The 20,987-nt window shown below is 44.2% G+C and overlaps 1 protein-coding gene across 1 annotated transcript in view; it reads right to left on the bottom strand.

The window, feature by feature from the left end:
- Positions 1 to 20,987, bottom strand: part of KALRN (kalirin RhoGEF kinase) — a 730,922-nt gene that overhangs the window by 488,596 nt on the left and 221,339 nt on the right. The gene's annotated exons all lie outside the window — the stretch shown is intronic.

Genomic DNA, 20,987 nt, shown 5'->3' with positions numbered 1-20,987 from the left:
GTTTTTCCTCAGGAAATTGTGAACTGTTGCATTTGTTTTTAATGTTGTTGAGGGGGAAAATAGAGCAAAGCTTCAATTTAAAATATAATAAAGAGTTGAAGGGACCTTGCAGATAAAATATATCAGTTAAATTTTGATCTCTCCCAAAGGAAATAGTGTCCCTTTATGAGAAAAATGACTTCTGAGAAGGGAACTCACACATTTCTGTGAACTAGATCATCTGGCTGAGCGAAAGGAAGAGAGATTCAAGGACAGTGCACTAGCAGGTCTGAAATAACTACAGTCTTGTTCTCTAAGGGCATGATCCTGCAAGGGGCTGAGCACCTTCAGCTTCCATAGGAGTTGAAAGCATTCCAAACCTTGCAGTATCAAGCCTTAATACTGTAAACATTGGGCCCTGCTTCCATTGAAGTGAATGGGGACTTCAATGAAAACCACAACAGGTTCATTCTATCCATTTGTTGCTTGTTCTCCAAGGGTCACATACACAATGTTTCAACAGGAAGAGACGGGGTTGAGGGGGAATGCCCATAGGTCCTCTGAGCAGGAGAGAGGGAGAGAGAGAGAGAGAGAGAGAGAGAGAGAGAGAGAGAGAGAGATTTCTAGGCGATTCTGTTGTGGGAAGAGGGATAGTACGAGGGAAGAGCTGGATATGGGAAGAGGAGACAAGGTTCATGTAGAGCTTTCAGGTTTGCATGAATCTCAGACATGTACAATGAGCCTAAGTCCCTGGGATTTGAAGGGGCAGTTGTAGGCTTACTACAACAGTGCAGAGCCAATCTGGCACGTTTCACATGGTTCTGCAGTTCTATCCATTGAGTCTAACTGATGGAGATTTGACAAGGAGACTGATGCCAGCCAGTCCTGCAGAATTCTGAGGTGCAGTTGGGCGTATTGAACCATGTACGTTACCCATGCGACCCAGAAGCCTCAAACACCACACAGGTGACACATGTGAACTGGAAGCCTCAAACAGTTTTGTGCTGTTGTGACCAGGTGAGCCTTCAAACCTATAACAATTGATTGGATTGCCTGGAACCTGGAGTTCAGAACAAGGGCCTCACTTGAGATAAATCCAATACAGTCCCTGTAAACTCTATCCTCCGGACTGGGGAGAGGAGAGATTTTTCTCTGTTGATTAACAGTCGCAGAGCAGTGAATGTTGACTAGATCAGGGTAATGCTGTTCTGTAGTTGCAGTCTGGACAAGCCCCTGACCAGCCAGTCATCCATATAGTAGTAAACCTGAACTTCTGAGCTTCAGAGGAATGCAGCTCTATTGCCATGACTTTTATAAGACCCTGGGAGCTGCTGACAGGACAACAGTCAGTATAGTGAATTGGTAAGGATTTTTGATTTACCAGAAATCTAAGGTACTTCCTGTGAACTTGATTGATTTCCACATAGAAGTAGGCATCTTTTAAGTCGGGGGTGGCATACCAGTTCCTAGGGCCCAGGGAAGGGATAACAGAAGCTAAGGTGACCATATGAATGTGTTGAGTTGACGGAGGTCTAAAATTGGACTGAGACCCTCTTTTGCTTTTGGTATTCAGAAATATCAGGACTAAAACCTCTTCCCTCTGAGACTGCATAGAAGCTCCTGTATGGCAGTGACACTCAACCTTTCCAGAATACTGTACCCCTTTCAGGAGTCTGATCTGTCTTGCATACCCCAAGTTTCACCTCACTTAAGAACTACTTGCTTACAAAATCAGACAAAAATACAAAAATGTAACAGCACACAATTACTGAAAAATTGCTTACTTTCTCATTTTTACCATATAATCATAAAATAAAATGTTTGGAATATAAATATTGTACTTACATTTCAGTATATAGAAGAGTATAAACAAGTTACTGCCTGTATGAAATTTTAGTTTGTATTGACTTGACTAGTGCATTTCATGTAGCCTGTTGTAAAACTAGGCAAATATCTAGATGAGTTCATGTACCCCCGGAAGATTTCTGCATACCCCTGGTTGAGAACCATTGTTCTATGGCTCCCAAACGAAGAAGTGATTGTATTGCATGGATAAGGAGTTTCTTGTAAGAGTGGTACCTGAAGTGGTACCTGTGGGAGGGAAGGGTAAAAGTAAACTGGAAAGTATATTCCATTTCCACAATGCTCAAGACCCACTGATCGGAAGAAATTCAGGACGAAGCACTGTGAAAGTGGGATAGACAGTTTGAGGAGGTGAAGGAGTTTGGGTGTGGAGAGATGGAGGCTGGTAAGTAGACCTCAATCAGCCCATCAAAGTGACTGTTTTGCACTTCCCAGGTGTCTTGAAGGGCCCGGAGCTGGAGCCAAAGCAGCAGGAGAGTGAGGCCTATGCCTATAACCCCTGAGCCTCTTTTTTAACAGGTCCTGTGAGGAGGAGCAGCAGCATGTTGGTGCAACTGCTGGGCCCTATAGTGCTTCCTGACTGGGACAGGCCTTTAAGGTGGCTCTAGCATCCTTAAGTTCATGGAGGTTGCTGTCCATCTGGTCCAAGAATAGAAAAGAACCCTTAAACAGCAAGTTCTGGATACTATTCTGGACTTCATAGGGAAGATCAGAAGACTGCAACCAGGATGATCTACACATGGCAACTGCAGAAGCCATGGTTCTAGCTACCAAGTCTGCTGCATCCAGCCGGCAGGGCTGTTTTCATGACTAGTCTGCCCTCATAGACCAGGGAAGAGAACTCCTGCCTAGCATTTTCTAGAAGCAGCTCTCTGAACTTTTCCATGGAGCCTCACAAATTAAAATCATGTCACCCCAACAAAGCCTGTTGGTTAGTGATATGCAGCTGCAAATGCCCTGTCATATAAATCTTTCTGCCAAATCAGTCTAGCCTTTTAGCATCTTGTGATTTGGGGGTGGCAGCCTGGTGCTCCTCTTGCTCTTTCTCGGTAGCTGCTGTGATGACTAATGAGCCCAGAGGTGAGGAGGAGTATAAAGGTACTCAAAACCTTGGAAAGGTACATAGTACTTTATTTCTGCCCCTTTAGAGGTGGGAGGCAAAAAGAGGATGGAATGTGCCATGAAGCCTTTATAGGCTCTAGTATTGCCTCATTAGTTGCCAAAGGTAGCCTGAAGGAACCTTGTAACGGGATTGCACTCACCTCTCGCAAGTGCCCTCTGGCTGAGTGCGTGTGCCTGCTCTCTCTCTCTGTTTGTGGTGGGTTTTCACTGACTCAGCCCTCTGCCCAAGTCATACACAGTCTGTCTGTGAGATAAAAGCAAAGCAAACCCCTTTCGGGGTACAATCCAACAGGGGCTTCTCTCAGTGCCATTTGTAATGTCTCTCTGTTTGTCCCTGCTCTGCAATAGAGCAGTGCCCCAGGGCACCTTCCCTGGAGGCAATGTCTTCGCTCTCTCAGGATCTTTCTGGCCCCAGCTCTTCAGCTGGGCCACTACAGTTCAGTCCAGGGCCGGCTCCAGGCACCAGCAAAGGAAGCAGGTGCTTGGGGTGGCCAATGGAAAGGGGCGGCACGTCCGGGTCTTCGGCGGCAATTCGGTGGCGGGTCCCTCAGTCCCTCTCGGAGCGAAGGACCCACCGCCGAATTGCTGCCAAAGAATGAAGTGGCGCGGTAGAGCTGCCACCGAAGTGCCGCCGATCGTGGCTTTATCTTTTATTTTTCCCGCTTCGCCACTTGGGGCAGCAAAAAAGCTGGAGCCGGCCCTAGTTCAGTCCCCTTCTGGGGTGCCTCAAAGTCCAGGCCACTTTCCCAGTGACTGGTGGGGAGGACCCAGACCCACCCTCTACTCCAGGTCCCAGCCCAGGCAGCTGTCAACAATGTCCCTTTAAATAAACTGGATTGCTGCTATAATTCCCTGGGCCACTTCCCTATGGCTCCCACACCTTCTTCACCCTTACCTCAGGGCCTTGTCCTGGTGGAATCCCAGCAGCCAGTCTGGAGCACAATCCACTCTACACCAGCTCTAGCAAAGAACTGATCTCGGTCTATCCCTGCAGCTCTTATTATACTAGCCTGCTGGGTCCCGATTGGCTGCGTCCCACACAGCTGCTCTAGGCAGCTTGGAGGACCTCTCTACTGCCCTTTTCTGGGGCGTGGTGTGGCACGGCCACAAGGCCTCCAGCAGGGGGGTCTCAGGGCCTAGTTCACCCTGTCACAAACTCACAGATAATAAAATGTCTATCAGGTGATGTGAGGACTCCCTGGCCACCTCCATCTGTATGCCCAGCCACGCTCTTTAACAACTCCTGATAAACTTTAAAACTATCAGAAGGGGGTGAAGTTGTCCTGGACAAAATGGCCTCATCTGGAGAGGATGAAGAGGATGCCAAAATTGAAGGGGGTATAATTCCTTCTACTGTCTGTTGCTCTGGTTCTGGAACATCTTCCTGATGTTTGGTACAAGGCCCAGTCCTGGAATCTGGGCACAGAGCCGCTTGGTGCACAGACTCTGCCCTTCTAGACTAGGGCACTGAATATGCACAGTGTGTGGAAGATCTGGAAGCTGGAGGAAACCCTCAAGGGTTCCAAAATGGCCAATGGTACAGGGCAGGGCCCCACTGTCCTGGCCACATTAACATGACAGGTCCCATAGGTCAGAAGAGAGGATCTTTGAAGAAACTGGCAGGTACTGCTTTGGGGTTATGAGATGTAAGATCCCACCTCAGAGTCCAACAATAAAGATTCTTCTTCCTCTGATCATGGTGGGGCTGATCCAGCTCCTCTTATCAGATTTACAGGGTGGAGACCTTCCCCTGGCTTGGGCCTCTATGGAAGTTTTGTATTTCTTCCTCGGTACAGGTGAAGGAGAATGGTGCTAGGATTCTACTAAAGCTAGAAGCATGCTTCTCACTGATGTTGCAGCACTCAACACCAATTCAGACCATGATGGCTCCAACGGTGGCCGGAGCACTGCCTCCATTAGCAGAAATTTCAGCCTTCTTCATCCTAGGCCTGACCTCCCTGAAAATCTGGCACTGGTCCTTTATGTGTGCTTCCCCCAAAGCCCAGTGGCCGGAGCATACCTTGCCACTGTGAATAGAAAACTCCCCAAAACGGGGAAAACAACAAATCCGAAAAACTTTTTTTTAAACACAACTAAAACTTACTAACTATCCTAACCTGAAGACTAGACTAACCACACACACACACACACACACACACACACACACACACACACCATTTACAAACGTGAGAGAGAACTGTTCTGTTCTGGCATTGACCAGAGTTCCAACAACCATCACAGGCAGTAAAAAGGAAATGAACTGGGCTAGAGGTGGCTCTGCTCTTTATACCTGCATGTAGTGGTGCACAGCAGCAGGGGGAGCTCAAACTGCCCAATGGGTACCGCTGAGGGAAAACATTTCCAACAGCCATGCACTGAGTACACTGACACCAAGTGTGGAATGCACATGTGCAATCACTCAAAGAAGAATGTGTCTGGCTTTCCAAGGGCATGTAAGGGGAGAAGAAAGCAAAAAAGCCTCCCTTCTCTTGAACCCCTGAGCAACAAGGGGACAACAAGTCCTGTCCTAAGCAGTCTGGCCATGTAGAAAGGACTTTGCTGCAGCCTCTGAAAGGGTGTAGCAATGGGCATGCTTCCCAGGAACAAATAGGAAGCTTTAGGCAGAATTCTGCCTCCCCCGGGGATGAGGTGGCTGTGCACAATTCAGCATGAACATAGCAATGTGCCATAATTAATATTTCCCAGGCTGAATTGTACAGTGATATAGGCCCAGTTCAACTTTCATATAAAAAAAAATCAAAAACTCTAGATTTGAGCATATTCACTCTTCCTTGTGATTATTTCACACCCCATAGCAATACCAAACCCATTACGTCATCACTGAAGTATCAGGAAGGAAGGAAAGCTGGCCTGCATGTAAGAAAGCCAATACAGTAACATAAGGCTCTTCAGCTATAGTAACAGAAATACAGGCCAAGTCCATTTCTGGCCTATCTTTGAGTCAGTTTGAAAGTCCTCTTTTAACAGTTCATCTAATTGTCCTCCAGGGAACAGAGCAGATAATACTAGATCACACAATCTGAAGTCACAAGGACAGGTTGGAGAAAATGAGCTAATTCTCTTTGGAGAAGCGAAGATTCTGTGGTGACCTAGCTGAAGTTTTTTTCAGATGATGGAAGGATATATGAAATGACTCTGAACCAATTCTTTTCACTTCCGCAGCATGCAAGAGCTAGGAGGCAGGTAGCAAACCTTGAGAAAGCTGAGCCAAAAAGAACTGTTTAGGAAACAAATGTTTCTTAAGTATGGTAAGAAATACAGCACCCCAATTTGTGTAACCAGGTGAAATATTCATTGAAAATAATGACCCACACAAATGTAACCATTTTCCTGTTTGCCAATTATCCACAAAGAGGTTACGATTTTTATGAATTTATGTATTATTTACAATTATTTGACAAAGAGTTTGCATGAACAAATTTTATTCTAGAATTTCTTCCAAAACTAATCTTTATGTATTCCTGTTCCATTTTAGAACTTGGGGAATCATTGGGAACTATTAGTAATAATAATTAGCTCTTCTTTGGCACTTTATGTCCAGGGATCTCAGAGTGCTTCACAAAGGAAGCAAAGTATCATTAGCCCCATTCTTCTGGGGAAAGTGAGGCACAGGGAAGTTAAGTGGGTTGCCAAAAATCACCCCTCATGTAATAGCCAGGACTGGAAACCGGATCTCCTAAGTACCAGTTCAGTGCTCTGGGGTGAACTCATTACTGGTTCCATGGGTGGCTAAAAATCTTTCTTGGCCTCAATTAAAAATATTACAGAAACTCTGCCCCTGCACAGAAATTATCCACCTACAGGAACAATCTGGTCCCAAGTCAATTTTTACTTGAATGCTGTTTTCTGTGCACACTGGCTTTTCCTAGGTCCATGTAGGATTTGTTTAAAGTAAAAAATGCAATGGTGAGTAGAGAGTCTTGACTGCTCTTGTTCATATGCCCCATCTCCTGCCTCCCACTGGGCCCAGAGGCATGAGCTGCAGTAATCAAACATGTCATTAAGTTTGTTAACTACATTTATTAAATACTAAAACAAATGGTTAATATTTTCAAATTATTTTCTAAGGTACGTTTTTACAGGGTTTGTATTGATTTACAGAGGCAAACAGATGTTCGATGGTTATTAGTGCTGTGTAAAAAGGAAGGTGTGTAGGCACAAAATGAACTGACAAACATACATTTAACCATATACCGATCCTGTCCTCTGCATTCCTACTGCAAAATCCTTTGTTCATCAGTTAGTCATCACCTGCCTCAGCAACTGCAACCTCCTCTTCTCTGGCCTTTCCCTGTATCTCACCTGGCCTTCTCTCAGGCTACACAAAACGCTGCTGCTGAAATCAGCTTCCACTCCTGCAGCTGTGACCATGGCACTCCCCTATGGTAATCTCTCATCTGTGCTTCTGCATCAAATTCAAGGTCCTCATGTAATGAAATGTTTACCTGCAATGCACAATTCAGCCACTAGATATCTCTGTGCATTACATAGAGCCTTGGGCAGGGCAAGGGTCAAACTGGGGAACAATAGCTCTGCCCACTAACAAAGCTCTGCCCACTAACATGCTCAGATACTATAGTATTGGGCAGATGTCACCTCATTTGAGATGGTCACCACCTCAATATATAGAGATTATAGAATGGGGTGAATTTCAGCCAATAGAGTTTAGAGAACAAATTAAGGCACCTCTTCCTGGTAGAAACCTTTAGTGGATAGTGATAGTAGAACACAGCCTGCCTTCCACCAAGTAGTAAATGCTACCACTGGGGGTCTCAGGTCCCCATGCTAGGGGTCTCCAATTAAGTCACTGGATACAGTGGAGCTTTCTAGTCCCTTATTGGATGTGTGAATTGCCTCAGGTCCCATGTGCTAGGAATCTCTGGTTCCTGCTAGGAAGTGTGGCAGGTCTTCGGTTCCCTGCGCCAATGTGGACTCTTCCCAACTTGGCAGGTCAGGGGATTGTGTTGATCCTGGTCTGTCTTCTTCCCTTCCTGGGCTGTTTTTCTTCCTCACTAGCTGCTCCTCCCTGGCTGCAGACAGCAGGTACTCTTCTCTGCAGCAGAAGCCCCTTGGTGCTATTCCCAAGGACCTTCCATTGCTGACTCTTCCTGCGATTGTTCACCCACCGACAGGAAAAGGCTGGTGGCGGCAGCCCCTCCTCTTACTCTGCTTGCAGGCAGCTGCTGGCAAAGCAACTTCCTGAGCTGGGGCTTTCATGTCCCAGAACTTTTGAATTTTGCCATCACTGGCTCTGATTAGCCAATGGTAACAATGAGGGCTGGAAAGAAGTGAGGTAAGATGGTGGACAACTCAGAGAGTATGATGTATAGGCACATACCAGCCCAATTCAAGCCTTGGCACATGGTGTGTTCCCTGGTAAACAAGGGAGACAAAACAGGGACTCAAGTTGTGTGGAAGCTTCTTTGTTGTGACTATTGTTTGTATCTCTTTTCTTTAATAAACAGCTCCTGTATAAGATGGGCTGTGATTCCATCTATCATGCTCCACATTCAAAGGCTTTGCATCATTCCACTCTACCTATATCAGTTCTTATTCACTCTCCCACTGATTATATTCTATTCAAAAGCTCTGCCTTCCCTTTTGTACTCTGGAATATGGAATGGTAGACAAAAATGGCCCATGTTGCTGTCCCACACTCTCCTGACAAATGGGAGTTCAGTGGGACTACGTTTATGAATATGTACTTGTCAGTGTGAATAAGGGTTCCACAGCGGCTCTAAGTGACTTATCATTGCCACTGAATTGCCTTGTGGCCTTAGGCAGGATTAAAACACAGGAGTCCTGGCCTCCATTCCCATGTCTACCTTAGTTCAAAGAATATATTGCCTCACCAGACTATCTTAGATCACAAACATAAATCTCCATGACACATGCAGAGTTAGCACCATAAGCAACTTTCCAAAGAAGATGAAATGCTACTCAAAAGGGATTTTACTTCCAGTTTTTAGTGACAGCTGAATGATAAGGAGGAACTGTGCTGAACCAGGAGACAGAATGAGCTTAGTTTAGTTCACACACCTCTATATTATGAGGAATAATATGCTGAGGACTCCTAACCACAATCAAACAACATTTTAGGGAAGCATAATTTCAATCCACATATATCCAGAGTCTCAAAGAAAATAATGTTCCTTTCCTTTCCCTGGCTGAGCTGTCTGAGAGCCCGAGTTCCAGTCTGAGCCCAAATGTACATTGCAATTTTTAGACCCACAGCACAAACTCCGCAAGCCCAAGTCAGCTGAACTGGAAACAGACTGTGTGACACAGGGGGTTTTTTTGTTTGTTTTTTTAAAGCACAGTATAGATGTACCCTCAGAAGTATGAGGCAGTGAAGAATGAGGCCCTATGTTCACACCTGGAGCTCCCAGTGTGACACTGTGACCAAAAAAACCTAATGTGATCCTGGGCTGCATAAACAGAGGTTTCTCGAATAGGACTAGAGGGGTTATTTTATTTCTATATTTGGCACTGGTAGAACTGCTGCTGGAATACTGTGCCCATAATTCAAAAAAGATGTTGATAAACTGGAGAGGGTTCAGAGAAGAGCCACAAGAATGATTAAAGGATTAGAAAACAAGTATAATAGTGATAGACTCAAGGAGCTCAATCTATTTAGCTTAACACAAAGCAGGCTAAGGGATGACTTGACTACAGTCTGTAAGTACCTACATGAGGAACACACATTTAATAATGGTCTCTTCAATCTAGCAGACAAAAGGTATAACACAATCCAATGACTGGAAGTTGAAGCTAGTCAAATTCAAACTGCAAATGCAGCTTAAATTTTAGCGATGAGAGTAATTAACTATTGGAACAACTTACCAAGGGTCGTGGTAAATTCTCCATCATTAGATCAAGATTGTATGTTTTTCTAAAAGATAAGCTCTAGGAATTATTTTGGGGAAGTCTTATGGCCTGTGCTATACAGGAGGTCACAATATAGGACCACAATTGTCCCTTCTGGCATTAGAATCTATGAATCTATGGTACAGTACATCCGAAAGACAGCTGCTGGCAGAACATTGTATGTAACAGCTCCTCAACTTCAAATTCCACTCCCATTCCTCACCTGAAACAGCCTGACTGAGTTGACTTTCCAGGCATGCTGCAAAACCCATCTGTCTGCATTGGCATTTGGGATGGTGGTTGGGGATAGGGTTTCTTATGGGAATTTGAGGGATGAGGAGATTTTGATTTGACTTGTAATATGTTTTTGTTGACTGGTGACTGTGTTTGTATGTGGAGGAATTGTGGAGCAATATGCTCTGCCTTTGTAATAATTTTTGTAGTGTAATTGTAATTGGTGGCCATGTCTGAGATAAGCAGTCTTTTACGTGTGCTTATTTAAATCTAACCATTTTTTAAAACCCTGTCAATTACCCCATTGCAGAAAAATCTCCCCCAGATCATCCCAGGAAAGGTGAAGAAAGTCAGGCAGCCACAGCTCTGCAGCAGCCAACTCCAAGTTGATCACCTGTCTTGGCTCAACCTGCCTCTCTGATTTGATATCAACACAAATCATCATCAGGGGACCCTAGCTTCTGATTTTAATCAGTGAAGTTTAACAATGTATTGAATTGATTTTAATTTGACTGGCTGAATGGATTTTACACACCCATGGCATGTAAATGATGCCCAATTACAGCCAAGTAGGGGATTTTGCAAATAAACAAAACATCCAGTGAGTTAGACCCATGTTGGACTTATGTACTGGTTTCAGGTGCTTTCACTGTTAGCACACCTGAATGTTTACTGCTACACTTTTTACTTCCTTGCCTACTACACTACTATATGGGAACAGGCTGGCACTTAAATGGCAGGACCTGGGCTGGAGCAACTCTACAAATGCTATGAAAATGATTTACAAATTTCAAGATAAATATTTTGAAAAGACAGTCTCAAAGCTTTGCTTCCCACAGTCGACAGTCATGGCCAGTTTTCATACCTCCCTGTACGAGGAAGATGTCTTACATGGTTGAAGCCCATCAGTCTAGAGCTGTGGCACTGACAACATGTTCAGTTGTGCGCCTTGTCACTTGTTAGTCAGCCTTGGGAAAATGCCATATTTCTGCTTGCATGAATTTCATGGAAGGAACACCTTTTCAGAGGTCAAAAATCCCACTAAGAGACAGCACAGGAAACAAATATCACCTGGAAAAATCAACAACCTCACTAAAACCTGCAGCTGCAATCCATAGGACTGTCTCAATTTAAAAACAAGTCACCTCCTTGGGTCCTCACACTCTGGGACCAGCCTCTCCCCAGCCCTGACAAGATTAATAAGTAAGGCTTGGCTTAAATATGAATGAAAGTTGCTCCAGTGATGTGTCTGAATGCATTTCCATTAGGGTGGATGTATGAAACCTGGAACCTACTAGAAGTACTTCAGGAACAAGGAGTGGATATATGATGACACTGCACCACTAGGCACTAGATCAAGCAACTTGAAAGCCTGTCAAAGTGTCTCTGTGGCTGAGTGTGCAGAGCTTCATGAAGGAACCCTCTTGGGCCAGAAACAACGCGCCTTGATTCCTCCACCAGGACAAACACTATTGTCCTCATCAAGAAGAGGGGATGTTTACTGAGCTATAGAGAGCTTTTAGCACTGTGGAGAGTATGTGTATGGCTACTGTATCTTTAAGGTCTAGAAAATTATGTTACAGAAGTCAAAAGACTGGTCAGTTGGTAGCCACTTTGCAACAAGAGCAGGGTTGGAGGCACCAGATGTAGCTTGTACATAAGGATTCTCTTGCTATGCAAACAATTCATTTTTTGCAGTTATTTTAGTCTTCTTGTTGTTGTTACTCTGACCCAATTAAAGTCACTGTGGTCAATTAAAAGGCATATTTGGCTGATTGGATTTCGTGACACACAACACTTAGAAGCCTATGTAGGTTGTCCTAGAAACCAGTGCTGAGCGCAATGGGTTTGTATTGAGTCCTGATACTAATTTGGAGTCTAGCAAGCCCACAGGAACAAAATTTGGGAGGGTGAGATTTTTACCCTCTCCAGTTTGTCTAGGGCTGAAAGCACTTGAGCCTCATTGGTGACTCAGCCAGTCAGCATAGGTGGCCTCATTAACCTTAAACAAGCCAATTAAGGGAGCACATAAAGGAGGTCTCTCCCTACTCAGAAGAGAGACAGGTGGATTGTTTTTGGCAGGCTGTTAGTGTCTAGGAGCCAGGACAGTGAGTGCTGGCAGATACTAACTAATCTCTGCTAAAATGGTTTGATTTAGACCATGGCTATTGTTAAAACATATGGAGAGAAATATGGCCACTCACTCTGCATCCTGCTAATGTTTTATCTGAGAGTCACACCAACCTGTGAAAAAAGCCAGAAACAATTGAGAGAGTTTGTATTTCTCTTTCAGTCTTAAACTCCTAGTGAAAGCATCTATGCAGCTGTGCAGATCCAGAGCCCCTCCACATCTTTCCCTACAGGTTAATTTATTTCTCACAATATCAGTAGGCTCAAGTCTAATCAAAAGTCTTGGTGGTTTCATAATCAGAAATCTCCCTTTTTCCCTTCAAAGCAAATCCTGGATCACTTCATCAGCAAATGCTAAAGGAACAAAAGGATGTCCCAAACAATGCTGTTTTAATTCTAACAAACTAGTTTCCCTTTTTATCATTATGATCAGTTTAAAATCACACTTAAGGTTGGTCAAAAATAAACATTTTCTGCAACAAAAATTTGAAAGAAGTGAAAAAAAGTTGCATTTGAAATTAACAGTTTACCTTTAAATAAAAAACATCGAATTGAAACAAAAAGTTCAACTTTGGGGTTCTCCCTCTTTTCCAGTGAGGAGGAAAAGGAAAGAGGGGGAAACAACATTTTGATTTGAATCAAAACTTTAATTCTGATGAAAAATCTTTGATACAAATATTTTTGTATTGGTTTTTTTTTTTTACTTAAAAATTAGTTCAGCCATCTCTGTTCACAATTCAACATGTTCCAGAGTATTTCAGAAATGGGTTTCTCAGTCTGTTCCAATGAGTTAAGAGCTTCCCTAACAGCAGAGATGGGCCCAGATGGCAAAATTTGGATCTGAACTCTCCCAAAGTTTAGGAGGATTTTCAATCACTCCCCCTCTAAGAGCAGGATTGAGCTTTGGGAATTAGCTATGCAATAAATGAATTACATAGGGTACATCTAAAGGAAACTACCATTGCAGATATGCGGCCCATGTACCTCTAAATGGGATCGTGCCTTAATGTGTCAGTATCAAACGGGTTTTTAGGGAAGCCAATGTCTTCCACCATAATATTGCTTTATCTTTGAGCTTGATTTTCCCAGACTCAACATGGGCTTAAAAACTAAACAACTAAAGGCTTCCTCTTTGATTCATCCCGTCAGGCCTAAATTTAGTCAAACTTAATTGCAAGAGGAGCCTTTCATCTTATCTATTTACATTGAATGTCTTCCCCTCAAAAACCGTCCAGTAAAGATCTCTGTCTTCAGCCTCTCAGGCTTAGAAGTCACTGTTTCTTCAATTAATGGGTAGGACATAAGATGATTGTGTGCTTTTGGGATAGCAAAGCTTAATGAATTACTGAGGGATGACAGAACTGTTTCACTGTCCAGTTGCTTCCTGTTTAGTGTCCTCTGTTGTGTGCAGTTAGTCAAAACAAAAAAAGCCTTTGGTAAAAGCTCAGTTTGAGCTCTCTGTAATGCATGCCATAAATACATGTTCCCAAAACAATTACACCTTTCTTCCTATGTCTATTGATTTCCCCATGCTCAGTCATTCTCCCAGAAACTTGGCGAACTTAAAACTTTCCATCCTTGCCTTAAAACATAAACAGATGCTACCTGTATGAAATGTTAAAACCTACATGCTGCAGTTTAGTTGGACTGTATTTGCCTGTAGAGATTGGAATTTGCTGTAAAGCATTCTGCAAAAATGTCTTAGGTATGACATTAAATAAGAACAAATGATATTCTGATGTATTAATCCTTTGGGCATCTGAAATCAACAAGATGAAATTCATAACAGTGAATATCATTCTGGGGCGTATTAACAGCAGTGTTGTTATGTAAAACATGGAGGATAACTGTTCCACTCTAGTTGGCACTGGAAAGGCCTTAGCTGGAGTATTGTATCCCGTTTTGGGCACCACTCTTTAAGAGATGTGGACAAACTGGAGAAAGTCCAGAGAAGAGCAACAAAAATGATACAAGGTTTAGAAAACATAATCTATGAGCTAAGGTTAAAGAAAAGGGTTTGTTTAGTCTTGAGAAAAGAAGACTGAGGATATGCCTACATCGCATTTTAAAAACCTATGGCAACCAGTCTCAGAACCTAGATCTACAGATTCAACCTCGTGCTATGGCGCTAAAAGCAGCAGTGTAGATGTTGCAGCTCAGTCTGGAGCTCAGGTTTTGAAGCCCAAGGTCTCCCCAGGCTTCAGAGAACAGGCTCCAGCCCAAGCCCAAATGTCTGCACAACTATTTTTAGCGCCATAGCATGAGCCCCACAAACCTGAATCTGAAGGCCCAGGCTCTGAGACTCGGTGCCGCAGGTTTTAAAATGCACTCTAGGTTTACAGTCTTGAAATATGTTAAGGGCTATTATAAAGAGGATGGTTATCAATTGTTCTCCATGTCCAGTGAAGGTAGAACAAGATGTAATCAGCTTCATGTGCAGCAAGGGAGAGTTAGGTTAGATATTAGGAACAACTTCTTAACTATAATGAGTGTTAAGTGCTAGAATAGGTTACTAAAGAGATTGTGGAATTCCCAGGGGATTGTCCAGGGGAACCAGATTGGAGCCCCCTAGCACCCATTGGGGTGTCTGAAGAAGTCAGACCTGCCTAGCTTACCATCAGAGCCTTTAGGTAAGATAAATGTGTGCAGAGTGTTTGTTATTTTAAAATCTTTTTTCTTTAAATGTTTTGTTCCTTTGTTTCAGAAGGCTGTCTGAGCACTATATTCACCACTGGTCACAGACTCCCAAAGGGAAGAACTGCAGATATCCAGCTCAGTCGGACCTGCCGGGTAAGCACAGTTGATACACAGGGCACAGTAGCCCAGGGCTGGTCTAAGGGTGGGACAGTTGTGGAATTTGGCACCAGGCTAAGTAAAGGCAGAAGGTCTAAGACCTGAGGGAGTGTACCTGGACAGATCTGAAAGGGGAAATAAGTGCTGGTAGCCCTGTAACCATGACAACAACTCACCCACATAAATTCACTCTTTAAATGGACCATCTGTATTTCTCATGAACATCTGTAATCACATCCTCTAGAGCAGTGGTCCCCAAACTTTCATAGTTGTTCCCCACCCCCACCCCGTCCACATCCCCCCAGAGCCAGGAATGGGGCCGCAGCTCCTGGGATGTGGCGGAGACTTGGACAGGTGTAAGGGGGCCGAGGCTGGAGGTGAATCTGGGGCTGGGGACGGGACTGGGAACAGAGTCATGGCCAGGGGCCGAGGCCAGGGCCACAGTCAGGCGCTGAGGCTAGGAGTGGGACCGGGAGCCAGGGCCACAGCTGGGGACAGGCCCAGAGCAAAGCTAGGAGCAGAGTGGGGCTGGGTGGCACTTCCTCCCCGTCCCCAATGGGGGCTGGCCTGGGCCCTGCTGCACCCCCCTGAATGTTCCTCCGTGCTCCCCTAGGGAGGCATGCCCCACAGTTTGGGGACTTCCGCTCTAGAATGCTGTTTTCACCACTCCTCACTGAAATAATATCATCTACAACATTTTTTGTTTCCTTCCTTCTCTGCTCATCTCCTTTTCACAATATACAAATCAATTTCTGGCTTCCACTTTGCCCCAATACTGTCAGACCCTTATAAATCCATTACTGATCACAGCACAATGGATCAACAGAGCAAAGCCAAGGTTTTATTATGGTGTATGCCATGAGCAAGTAGCAAAAGTCTCTAGTGAACCCACTGCTTAAACTGTTTTCAGGTGGTCAATTAAGAAAACAATCAAATTTCAATGATGCAACCACATTGTACCTACAGCTGTTAGGACTGTCTCTCTGTTTATTGGTACTGGAAATAGAATCCTCAGGTGCTGTTTATAAAGAATTCAGATTTGATACATATGGTAAATCTTGGTCAGGATCAATCTAAGGGTTACTGGAAGGAATGAAGAACCAGTTCAGAGAAAATCATAACCATCCCCACCCTCCAATCCTCCAGAGGCAGCTCTAGGACTAACTTTTAGGTGGGATGATCTAACTGGTCTTAGATTCATGTCAACTCTGTAATTAGGGTTGCCAACTTTCTAATAGTAGAAAACCGAACACCCTTGCGCTGCCCCCTTCTCCGAGGCCCCTCACCTTCCCCACCCCTTCTCCGAGGCCCCTCCCCTGCTTACTCCATCCCCCCTCCCTCCGTCGCTCACTCGTTCATTTTCACCAGGCTGGGACAGGGGGTTGGGGTGTGGGAGGGGTGAGGGCTCCATCTGGGGGTGCGGGCTCTGGGGTGGGGACAGGTATGAGGGGTTTGGGGTGCAGGAGGGGGCTCCAGGCTGGGGCTGAGGGGTTCGGTGTGCAGGAGGGGGCTCAGGGCTGGGCAGGGGTTGGGGTGCAGGAGGGGGCTCAGGGCTGGGCAGGGGGTTGGGGTGCAGGAGGGGGTGAGGGGTGCAGGCACTGGGCGGTGCTTACCCCAGGCAGCTCCTGGGAAGGGCGGCATATCCCTCTAGCTCCGTGCCCTGCCCTGCCCACAGGCATTGCCCCTGCAGCTCCCATTGGCCATGGCCAGTGGGAGCTGCGGAGCCAGCGCTTGGGACGGGGCAGTGCGTAGAGCCTCCATGGCCGCCCCTACACCTAGGAGCCGGAGGAACATGTTGCCACTTCTGGAAGCCGCACAAAGCCGGGTAAGGAGCCTGCCTGCATTGCCTACCGGACTTTTAACAGCCTGGTCAGCAGTGTTGACTGGAGCCACCAGGGTCCCTTTTTGACCGGGTGTTCCAGTCAAAAACCGGACACCTGGCAACCCTATCTGTCATCAATGGCACTCTGAAAGTCTCAGTACTCTTCTGACACTACTGGACTGCACAGTAAGTTCCTGCTGTGTCTGTTTTTGACCCTCCCTACTGGAATGCACACCACTTGGTTACACCCTCCTATTAATGGTCCATCTCACCAATCTGAACGAATGGTTGGGAGACCCAGAGCAATGATATGGGATCACAAAATAGCAGCACTCACAATATGCTAAGGGCTGTACAAGTACAAAAGGTATGGCCCCTGCCATGAGGCGTTTATTTATACTCTAAGGACCCAATCTTATAATAGGTGGGATCATGGCCTAGAAAGGGAAGTCATAGCCACAGACTACGGGAAAGGAAAACAACATACAATTAAATGATCAGATGAGAATTGACTGTGTACTGATACATTTTGCTTAATATAAAGATTTGGAGACCATCCCCAAGTACTCTATAACTTTGGCATATGCCTCTGGCTGGAGTTAATTGCAATATATAAAAAAATCTTTGATATAAAAATAATGGAGTGAAGGAAACTAAAAATGACTTTTCTCTTGAGGAAGTTTATACTGATGTATAGACTTCAAATCCAACACTCATACTACCAGTTCTGACAACGCTACAAATGAATTATTTTTGTGAGACTCAGGAATTTTCTCATTTTTCTTTTTCTATGCAAACATTTTCTCCTTTGTGGTCATGCCATATTCAAGTGTTCCATTTTAAATAAAAGAATCTAGTAATCAATTCACATATGGAGATCTGTTTCTCAATCTGTTTCATTACAATGACACAGAGAGAAATTGAACAGTACTTAGACTCCGGACTGAAGAATGATGCTCGGACTATTGTAATAAGATTCTGTAGCCTCATGCATTCCATCTTCAAAAGCCACTGGCAATTATTACCCCTATTCGTTGTGTAGAAGACTCTGGAGAAGAGGTGTAAATCGTGAGCTAGCTATTTAGCTAACTGTGTCAGGAATGATCACATTTTCATTCAGACAACCTTTGGAGAGCAGTAAGGCTTTCAGGGAAAAGCTTTCCCAAGTATACCTGTCTGCAGTGAATCACAGTGAGAAACTAAAGAGGAGTGTACAAATGTTTGGCAGCATCCCTTTAGATTTCACAAGCCAAGCAGGTTTGGGCCAGGTCAGTACTTGAGTTAGTGATTCAGTGAGTGAAGTTTCCCCTCTGAGTCAGAACTGAACCCAGGCCACAGTGTGGAGTTTCAGATAAGTAAAACCAAGGTCCAGACCACTTGTCCTATTAAAGATTCCATGAGTTTCCATATGATGCCATGGTCATTTCCAAGTGAATAGAACTGTTAGCACAAAGGGCCTGGCTCAATTCCAGCATAATCCCTGTAGGAATCCTCTTGTGCAGGTTCCCCTGAACACACTGTTCAATTTCACTTCCTGTCTGAAACAGTTCTGCAGTTGCTGTGCTCCGTTAATTGTCATGTTCCACCTTCCAAAGAGGCTGATGATGAGATCCTGCTCTGTAGTTTAAGTATATAAAACACTTTGAGATGTTCAGAATGAAATACCAGTATAAGATAAAGTGACTGCGTGTCGCAGTTCTACTAGGATAGTCTTGGTTTTTCATTTAGTGTCTTGAGAACTTCTTTCAAGACACCTGATATGTCCCAGTTTAACTGTCAGGTTTTCACAATGACAAAATATTTGTTCAAGTCATATTGCTCTCCTGATACAAAATACTTTCTATACCTGTTTCATTGTCATCACAGAGTAAGCATGTTTAATGCCAACTATTGTTCAAGGCCAAAGCTTATAATGATTTGTCAGGCAACACCACTGCAATACGAGTCTAATGAGTCAATGTTCTAATCAAGTCACCATAAACCCCTGCTCTTGTGCCTCAGGGGGCAGAGGGCTGCTGAAGGAGATGTAACTGACAGTCCCTCTGTCTGTTGCTTCCCTCTCTGTAGTCAACAGAACCACAGAGAGGAGGGAAGCAAGAAGTAGAGGGGTTCAAAGGGAAGAGGCAGAGCTGTTCCAGGTGGAGCTTTTCTCACCCAGGAGAAAAGATCAAAGAAAACAGACAGAATGCAGCGCACCGGAATATTTCACAACTGTAAAACTGTTGCCACTAATATGTCCCCCTGTTATTTTGGAAATATGATCATCTTAGTGTAAGATTATTATCATTCCACACTTCCTCATCCCCCCTACCCCAAGTCCTAACACACTTTGATAGAACCTCAATCCAACCCACGCTGAAAGCACCCCAACCCAACCTCCTCTAGATAGCCCATCTGCCCCAGATGTCTGCACATCTGGTGTTCTGAGATTGTTCCTCAGAATGTAGTTTTATAAATCAATGTGTAGCGTCCTCTGGGATCCTTGAGGGTGAAAGGTGCTATATTAATATCTCATCATTATCCTTCACTGGGTTTTCTAAAAGCTGCAGGCTGGAATTAGAAACTGAATACATAGCAGGGCTTATAGTATGGTGCTTTCTGTAAAATGGATATAACGCTGTTTACTGGTAAAGAGCCCACAGCAGGATGCCAGATCTGAACCTCCCAGAACTCTGTAGTAATGTAGACCTAGATTGGGACTTTGCCCCTGAGGGCTTATCTTTAGAGTGAGTCCCAATTAGAACCGCTAATTCAAAGATCCCTGAAATTTGGGAACATTTGGGTTCACATCTTAATGGCAATCCTGACTTCATGCCAGGAGTCCATTTGTACTGCCTATTTACCCATCTCCCAGGACATGAGGAATAGTCACATAGGGCCAGATTCCAATACACTTACACATGTTGAGTAGGATCTTGTTCCGCAAGTAATCTCATTGAAATCAGTGGGACTATTCATGGAGCAGAGCATTTCTCAATGTCAATATGGATATCAGACAGAAATAAAGGCAAAGGTGGTGGCGTAGCATTGTATATCAGTGATGAGGTAGACTGTAAAGAAATAAGAAGTGATGGAATGGATAAGACAGAGTCTGTCTGGGCAAAAATCACATTGGGGAAGAAAGCTACTAGAGCCTCCCTGAGGATAGTTCTTGGGGGTGTGCTATAGACCATTGGGATCAGATTTGGATATGGACAGAGACCTCTTTAAGGTTTTTAATTAAGTAAATACTAATGGGAATTGTGTGATCATGGGAGACTTTAACTTACCAGATATAGACTGGAGGACAAGTGCTAGTAATAATAATAGGGCTCAGATTTTCCTGGATGCGATAGTTGATAGATTCCTTCACCAAGCAGTTGCTGAACCAACAAGAGGGGATGCCATTTTAGATTTGGTTTTGGTGAGTAGTGAAGACCTCATAGAAGAAATGGTTGTAGGGGACAACCTTGGTTCGAGTGATCATGAGCTAATTCAGTTTTAACCAAATGGAAGGATAAATAAAAATAGATCTGTGACTAGGGTTTTTTATTTCAAAAGGGCTAACTTTAAAAAATTAAGGAAATTAGTTAGAGAAGTGGATTGGACTGAAGAACTTGTGGATATAAAGGTGGAGGAGGCCTGGTATTACTTCAAGTCAAAGCAAGGAAAGTTACCTTATTGAGGTCAGAACATGTAGGGATAAAGTGAGAAAGGCCAAAAGCCATGTAGAGTCGGACCTTGCAAAGGGAATTAAAACCAATAGTAAAAGGTTCTATAGCCATATAAATAAGAAGAAGAAAAAGAAAGAAGTGGGACCGCTAAACACTGAGGATGGAGTGGAGGCTAAGGATAATCTAGGCATGGCCCAATATCTAAACAAATATTTTGCCTCAGTCTTTAATGAGGCGAATGAGGAGCTTAGGGATAATGGCAGGGTGACAAATGGGAATGAGGATATGGAGGTAGATATTACCACATCCAAGGTAGAAGCCAAACTCGAACAGCTTAATGGGACTAAATCGGGGGGGCCAGATGATCTTCATCCAAGAATATTAAAGGAACTGGCACATGAAATTGCAAGCCCATTAGCAAGAATTTTTAATGAATGTGTAAACTCAGGGGTTGTACTGTATGACTGGAGAATTACTAACATAGTTCCTATTTTTAAGAAAGG

This window comes from Emys orbicularis, chromosome 11 (genome assembly GCF_028017835.1).
Source record: "Emys orbicularis isolate rEmyOrb1 chromosome 11, rEmyOrb1.hap1, whole genome shotgun sequence".
Lineage (NCBI taxonomy): Eukaryota > Metazoa > Chordata > Testudines > Emydidae > Emys > Emys orbicularis.
This window is presented reverse-complemented; position numbering and strand designations above follow the sequence as displayed.